The sequence below is a fragment of the Myotis myotis genome, unplaced genomic scaffold (assembly GCF_014108235.1).
Source record: "Myotis myotis isolate mMyoMyo1 unplaced genomic scaffold, mMyoMyo1.p scaffold_m19_p_5, whole genome shotgun sequence".
Classification (NCBI taxonomy): domain Eukaryota; kingdom Metazoa; phylum Chordata; class Mammalia; order Chiroptera; family Vespertilionidae; genus Myotis; species Myotis myotis.
Window position 1 is genome coordinate 106,287,370 of NW_023416357.1, and position 8,581 is coordinate 106,295,950.

At 41.4% G+C, this 8,581-nt stretch overlaps 1 pseudogene; it reads left to right on the top strand.

The window, feature by feature from the left end:
* The first annotated feature begins 5,508 nt into the window (after nucleotides 1–5,508).
* Nucleotides 5,509–6,460, top strand: LOC118656374 (annotated as a pseudogene).
* Nucleotides 6,461–8,581: the final 2,121 nt, after the last annotated feature.

The window sequence follows — 8,581 nt, forward strand, 5'->3', positions numbered from 1 at the left end:
AATAAAATGATGCATGTAGAATTCCCAAACATAGCAAGCACTCAAAAATACTGACAGCTGGGATTATTATACCATGGCACCTCAACGTATTAATACCTCATTACTGTATCATTAACCTTTTACATATTATGTTTAATTTTTTCTTGAATTCTAATTTCTTTTCTTTTTAATAGGCATTTTATTCATATGGTTCAAATTTCAAATGGGTAAAATGTTCATTTTCTAGCTTTATTGAGAAATAATTGACATATAACATGGTATATGTTTAAGGTGTTCAATGTCATGATTTAATATATGTATATGCTATGAAATGATTACCATATAAGGCTAGTTAACACATCTATCGCCTAAAAAGTTGCAATTTCTTGTGGTGAGAACTTTTTAAGATCTACTCTCTTAGCTGATTTCAAATACAGAGGTGGGAAAAGTAGGTTACTGTGCCACTGTGACATTCTTTTGAGTTAATAGAGCTTTTGGAGTCATCAGAGCGTGCATGTCTTCTTCCATACAAGCAACTATAAACCTACTTTGCCCACCCCTGCATACAAAGCAGTATTGTCAACCATAGTCACCATCTGTATATTACACCACCAGGACGGGTTCATCTTAGAACTGGAAGTCTGTACGCCCTGACCAGCTGCCTCTGTTTCTCCCCTGCCCCCTGGTCCCGGCAACCACCAATGTGCCTGCTTCTGAGTTTAGATTCCTAGTTTCCACACGTGAGTGAGACCGTGCAGTTTGTCTTTCCCTACCTGACTTGCTTTATTTAGCTAACACCCTCAACGTTCATCCATGTTGCCATAAGTGGCAGTATTTCCTTCTTCTTTATGGTTGAACAGCATTCCCTCGCACACGCATGCCACCTTTCCTTTGCGCACTCATCCGCTGATGGACACTCGGGCGGTCTCCCGGTCTTGACTATTGTAAACAATGCTGCAGGGCTGCAGCTATGGCTTTGAGGCAGTGATTTCATTTCCTGTGGGTAATTACCCAGAAGTGGATTTTGCTGGATCATAAAGGAGTTCCGTTTTTAATTTTTTGAGGAACCTCCACACTGTTTCCCATAGTGGCTGCGCCACTTCCAAATCCCACCAGCAGCTTCCTTTCTCCACCTCCTCCCAGCACTTGTTATCTCTTGTCTCTTTGACAACAGCCATTCCACCGGAGCGGGGGGGGGGGGCATCTCACTGTGGGTTTGATTTGCATTTCCCAGACAATTACACACCTTTTCATGTGTCTGTTTTTTAGGCTGTCTTTTCCTCTTTTTGTGTGATTGTTTCTTTTGCTGTGCTTCTTAGGAGCTTTTTAGTTTGACGTAGTCATCTTGCTGATTTTTGCCTTTGTTACTTGTAATTTTTGGTGTCATATCCATAACATTATTAGCATGACCAATATCAATTATGTTTTCCTTCTGTTTTATTCTAGAAGTTTTATGGGTTCAGGTCTTACATTTAAATATTTAATCCATTTCAAGTTGATTTTTATGAGTGGTGTGGCATAGGGGCCCCACTTTATTCTTTTGCATGTGAATAACCAGTTTTCTGAACACTATTTTAGAAGAGACTCCTTTTCTCCGTTGAGTATTCTTGGCTCTCTTGTCAAATATTAATTGACTGTATATTCATAGGTCTATTTTAGGCTTTCTATTCTGTTCCTTGGTCTGTATGTCAGTTTGTTTGCCAGTACCACACTGTTTTGATACTATAGTTTTGTAACATAGTTTGAAATCAGGAACTGTGTCCTCTTCAGCCTTGTTCTTCTTTCTTGCTATTGCTTTGGCTACACAGGGTTTTTGTGGCTTCATACAAATTTTAGGAAATTTTTTTCTATTTCTATGAAATATGCTATTAAAATCTTGACAGGGATTGCATTGAATCTATAGATAGATACCTTTGGGTAATACGAATATTTTGATTATGTTAATTCTTCCAATCTACAAACATGACATGTCTTTTCATTTATTTGTGTCGACTTCAATTTCTTTTATTAATGTCTCATTGTTGTCAGTGTACAGATCTCTCACTTCCTTGGTTAAATGTATTCAATGCTATTGTAAATGGGGTTGTTTTTTATTCCTTTTATAGATATTTCATCGTTAGTGTATAAAAATGCAACTTATTATTGCATATTGATTTTGTGTCCTGAAACTTTACTGAATTCATGTATTAGTTCCAGAGACTTTTGGTGGAGTCTACAACTTCCTACTTATAAGGTCATGTCATTTGCAAACAGATAATTTACTCTTGTGATTTGCATGACTTTATATCTTTTTCTCACCTAATCGCTCCAGCCAGGACTTCCAGTGTTATGTGGACTAGAAGTGGCCAGAGCAGGCACTCTTATCTTGCTCCTTATCATGGAGGAAAAACTATCAACCTTTGCCATTCACTATAACATTAGGTGAAGGCTGGTTGTAAGCCTTTATGATATTGAGGTACGTTTCTTCTATACCCAGTTAGTTACGCGTATTTATCATGAATGGCTGTTGAATTTTGTCAAATTTTTTAGCATCAGTGGAAATTAGCATATGAGTTAAATTCTTTATCCTATTAATATGATGTTTCACATTGATTTGCATATGTTGTATATCCTTTCATCCCAGTAATAAATACCATTTGTCATGGTTTATGATCTTTTAATTTGCTGTTGAATTAGGTTTTATTGTATTTGGTTGAAATTTTGCATTTGTGTTTATCAGGAATAGTGGCAGGCAGTTTTCTTTTCTTGTCGTGTCGTTAGCTGGCTTTGGTAGCAGGGCGACGCTAGCCTCATAAAATGAGTTTAGGGTGTTCCCTGCTATTCAATTTTTTGTGTTTAAGAAAGTCTTGTGTTAATACTTTAAATGCTTGGTAGAATTCCCAGTGAATTTATTGAGTTGTTTTTGATTACTGACTCCATCTCCTTATACATTATTGATCTGCTCGGAATTTCTGTTTCTTCCCGATTAAGTCTTGGTGTATTGTATGTTTCTAGAAATTTATCCATTTCTTCTAGGTTTTCCAATTCATTGGCATATGATTGCTTATAGCAGTCTTGCCACTCCTTGTATTTCTGTGGTATCAGTTGTACTATCTGCTCTTTCATTGACAATTTTATTTATTGGGTCCTGTCTCACCAACTCGGAGTTGTGTTCATCTTTTCTATTGCTTTCCTATTCTCTGGTCTAGTATTTCTGTTCTCGCCTTCACTAGTTCCTTCCTCCTGCTAACCTGGGGCTGAGTGTGTTCTGTTTCTAGCTCCTTGAGATGTGAGGTTGCCTGGCTACAGGCTGGGATCCGCAATTGCTCCTGGTTCGGTGGGGTCTCAGGCTGTGCTCCCCAACCAGGTGGTGCCCAGGGCTGTGGGCAAAGGTTGGCGATCAGGTGAGACCTCACGCTGTGCTCTGCAATCAGGCAGGGCGTGGTCTATGCCTGGAAGTTGTGCAGGGCCACAGGCTGTGCTTCTGTGATCAGGTAGGCTGCTAGCTGTTGTGCTCAGGGTTGCTGGCGGGCTGTCTGGTCTGCAGGAGCCTCCAGCTGTCATTATTCTCTGGGCGGTATTGCTACTTAGGCTACTTCACCAGGATTGGGTCCCTGATTGGGCAAAGCTACAGGCAGGGTTCAGCAGTCAGGCAGAGTTACAGGCTGGGCTCCACTGTGGGGCGGGGCTGTGGGCTTAGTTCAGAGGATCTCTGCTTGTGCAGGACCAGACGTTACTAGTATATATACTTAGTTGAGCAGGGCTTCTGGCTTGGCTCCCTGCCCAGCACAGCTGTAAGATGGGCTCCATCGCTACCCGGGTTCTCTGGCCAGGCCTCCTGGTCAACAGGCACTAGAGCAGTGGTTCCCAACCTTGTTTTAGCCATGCTCCACCTAAGCATCTCTAACATCCTGGAGCCCCCCCTCCCAGGGCATATAATTCTTATGATTCAAAAAGTGAGCTCCTATTCACGTGGAGGGAGCCTAACAGGCCATTCACTTGGTCTAAACAAGCTTCCAAAGAACACGGCACCCATGAAAGGGAAAAATAAAAGAACGAAAGGACAGTTGAAGTGCTGAGGAAGAAATCACTAAGAAATTGTTTTAAAAAAATAATAATATGAAGTGACATTAAAAAATAGCAAATACAGTTTCAAAACATATAATAGAGAACTGAAATGCATAAATGTGACACAATATGTATTTATATGCTGTATATGAGGCCCCTAGAGCCATAAGGGATGCAAAAAAATCATTGTTAATAACTCATTCTCTAATTTCCCCCCTTAAAAATCAAATTGTCCCCCTGTGGGGCGTGTGCCCCATGTTGGGAACCCCTGCACTAGAGCCTAGACCAGTGATGGCGAACCTTTTGAGCTCGGCGTGTCAGCATTTTGAGAAACCGTAACTTAACTCTGGTGCCATGTCACATATAGAAATTTTTTGATATTTTCAACCATAGTAAAACAACGATTAATATTTTTGATATTTATTTTATATATTTAAATGCCATTTAACAAAGAAAAATCAACCAAAAAATGAGTTCGCGTGTCACCTCTGACATGCGTGTCATAGGTTCGCCACACTGGCCTAGACTCAGCCCTTGAGGAAGGCTGTAAACTTTCTATCTTGTCTGGGTGGGGCCATACAGTGGGCTCCATGGCCAGTACAGCTCATTGACTGGGAACCCAAATCAGGCAGAACTGCCGACTGCGCTCCTGGGCCAGAAGGGGTCACCAGCTGAGCTCTGCAGATGTGCAGAGCCCTGGCAGGTCTCTGCTGGGCCCCACTGCATGCAGGAGCCTGGTGCTCCCGGAGCTGAGCACTGGTGGCTGTAAGCCCTGTGCCCCCTCTGTCTCTATCTGAGCCCCATGGCCAGGCTCTGCAGATTCTCCCAGACATCCCCAGGAGGCGAAACCCAAGTGGGCCTCCTGAGATCATCCTACACGCTGGGTGCTGTCCACTTTGGGCTTCCTCTACCCCCGGAAAAACCACAGCATGCCTGGGAGAGGGGCAGTGTGGTCACTAGCTGCTTCTCTTAACCTTCCCTGTGATCTAGGGGGTGCTTCAGCCTCACCCCCAGCCCCAGGACTTTCACAGTGGTGTCTTGTCTATGGACAGCTGCCAGGCTGTCTTCCCGTGAGGGAACAAGTTAGGAACAACCCATGTTGCCATCTTAATGGCGTCACAAGTTGTATTTAAATACATTATTTCAGACTTTTGAGAGCCTCCAGCGCTCACCCGCTGCCTGTGGCACTTTCACCATCGTCCTCGTCCAGGGCTCTCACCACGTTCTTGATCTCCTCGGCGATGCCCTGACTCAGCTCTCTCAGCCTCACATGGCAACAAAATCTTGTTTGTCTTCCCAAGTATCTGATGATGAACAGAGAAAAAAAGAAAATATTCGTTTTTTAACTATGTCTGGCCATGTTGGTTTTGAGAGTTTGCCTGATCAGCTGGTCAACAGATCCATTCAGCAAGGCTTCCGTTTTAATATTCTCTGTGTTGCTACCAACCAATAGTTTGACGACGTAGATGCTCCGTTGAGGCCTATCTGCAAGAAGTACTGAAGATGAAGCGTTCTCTCTTTAACTACCATGGTTCTCGTGTCCATGCATGCCTCTACTTCATCTCTCCAACAGGCCACTCTCTGAAGACACTGGACCTCTAGCCATGAAGAGCCTTCACAGCAAGGTGAGTGTTATACCAGTGATTGCCAACGCAGATGCAATTCCTAAAACTGAATTACAGAAGTTTAAGATCAAGCTCATGAGTGAATTGGTCAGCAATGGTGTCCAGATACACCAATTCCCGACAGATGATGAAACTGTTGCTAAAATCAATGCTTCAATGAATGGACATTTGCCATTTGCTGTTGTAGGAAGTATGGATGAGGTAAAAGTTGGAAATAAGCTGGTCAAAGCTCGCCAGTACCCTTGGGGTGCTGTACAGGTGGAAAATGAAAACCGGGTGACTTTGTAAAGCTTTGGGAAATGCTCATTTGTACACACATGGAGGATCTGAGAGAACAGATCCATACGAGGCCCTGTGAACTGTACAGGCGTTGCAAACTGGAGGAAATGTGGGCCAGAGAATCAGCCTCCCAGTCTACAAGAGACATATGAGGCCAAAAGACACGAATTTTATGGGGAACGTCAGAGGAAGGAAGAAGAAATGAAGCAGGTGTTTGTGCAGCGGGTGAAGGAGAAAGAAGCCATGCTAAAAGAAGCTGAAAGAGAGCTGCAGGCCAAATACGAGCACCTCAAAAGAGTTCACCAAGAAAAGAGAATGAAGCTTGAGGAGAAGAGAAGACTTTTGGAAGAAGAAATCATCTCTTTCTCTAAAAAGAAAGCTACCTCGGAGATATGCCAGAACCAGACCTTTATGGGCAGCAACCTGAAGGACAAGGACTGTAAGAACTCCAATTTTATGTAAAACAAAGGTTCCAGATCACAGAAGGTCATCACAAGCAAAAGTTATTAAAAAGTTAGAAGTATGCTGTGATTTTCCTGCTCATTTTATTTGCTGTATCAGTTATTTTGTATCTGGCAAATGGCCACAGTTACTGTCTTTTATGGAAAAATGCTTTCAAGTATAACGTCAGTACGTAAGCCAGAGTGGGTGATAGAACTTATGTGTCCACTGCTGTGAAGTCTTCAGCTGCTGGTTTCTGATGGATGGACAGCATCGCCTCTACTGCCGGCTGACTGCCGCTTTGCAGAGCGCCACCACAGAGCCGTGCGCTGCCTTTGACGGCAGAGCTCGCTCACATCAAGCTGATTGCATTTACGTTCTAAAATGAAGCTTTTGTTTTGTGCACACTAAAGGTAAAATTTTGAGAATATGTTTTAAAATGTATTATGTACCTAAAACTCTAACCTCTCAATAGTTTTATAGAACTTTTTAATTTTTGATAGAATTATCCAGTTAGTAACATGATCCTAAGCTTTTATATAAAATTTTATATAACATGATGGTCTTCCATGCTTCAGTACACTTTCTTGTGGCTGATATATTACGATGAAAAAAAAAGTTTAAAAGTAAAAACACCCACGGATACTGTATAAACCCTTTTTCTAGTGATAAGTATTTTTGAATCTGGGTGTTATCACAGTATTTTTATTAGGATGTATTACATATTTGTTGCTTAAAACTGTCTTCCAAGGGAAAAATAAGATTGAATTACCTTATTAAAGATATTTCTAAGAAAATAGCTATGAGCATCTGAATATTAAAGATGTAAACATTTAGATAATTCATATCAGTGCCTTAGTAGTAGTCTCAGAACAATTAACTTTTTCTTAACAGTCACAGGTATATAATTTTTTATTTTTTGTACCTAAATAGTCTAAATAAAACTGACATTTACTTTTGACTAGTAAAATATATCTGCATATTTACTAAAATGTGTTTAAATTACATTAATTTTTCTGTTTACAAACTGTTATCAAAGTTAGTTCATTTAACTGTATGTCTGAATTATTTTAAAACAGGTATGTGACCGGTATTTTTCAGACAACAAAATGTTTAAGTTAGCCTATGTTAGATTCTGAAGAGTGATTTTTTTTATGAAGTTGTATAAGTTGCAAATAAAACCTTTCATTTTTTAGCAAAAAATAAATAAAATAAATAAGTACATTATTTCAGTAAACCTATGAGACAAGTAGGGGTTATAGTTCCCTTTCTCAGATGATGATGTTAAGATGGTAAAGAATAACCACACTTGCTCTAATCACATAAGTAGTAGGTAAAGGGTTTAGGGAAGCAGCCCAGTCTTGTGTTTGTCTGTGTTGTTGTTTTTTTCATCATTAATTTATAATCTTTATTTTTGATTTTGTAATACATTTATCTTTAGGTGATTGAGCAAACTTTCATTTGACTATGAGAACTCATTCAAATTTGCTAAAGGAACTATGATGATAAAATTATACAGCCAGTTGGGAAGAATGCCCATGAGCTAACACAACTTTTTATAAAATGTTCAGCTTTCAATTCCAATGACCTAGAAGATAGGGCTAAAGCCGACTCATAGCCACATCATTCCAGAATCGTAGTCACTGCCAGAGACTGTTAATAGGGGAGCCGGGGGGAGTAAACGGGAGATGCTCAATGCTGATAAACAGACAGGTTTAATGACACGTCGCTCTTCACACAGATGGCTGCAGACTTGAAACTATAATCCAGGAACGTGCAACTATGCGACAGACCAGGTAGCCAATCTAAAATATACTGGCTTCTTGGCGCTTCCCTGTAAACACTGCAGCCCTTCTCCTGTCCAAAACCTCACACAGAAACAGAACCAGAAGCCCAGCTTTGTGGCCAAGAGTAAAAAGCGAAGGGGAAGTAGGATCCATGTTGACCTGGCGGAAGCAAGGCCCTTCGCGGTGCTGCTCTGTTCTTCCGACGCTTGCTCTCTTGGCCCCTCTCCCTCAGCCCGTCCATGCTAGCTCTCAGCAGGTGTGCATCGAGCTCGAAACTCACTCTCTTCTCCGGAGCTCATCACCGTGCTGATGTCCCTTTTCCCATCAGTAGCTCTTAACCGAGACTTGTCCGGGGGCTCAAAGCCCTCCACCGAACCTTTCCTTGCGATGGCTTTAGTTCGGCCATCGTGGTTCTCCAGGGCG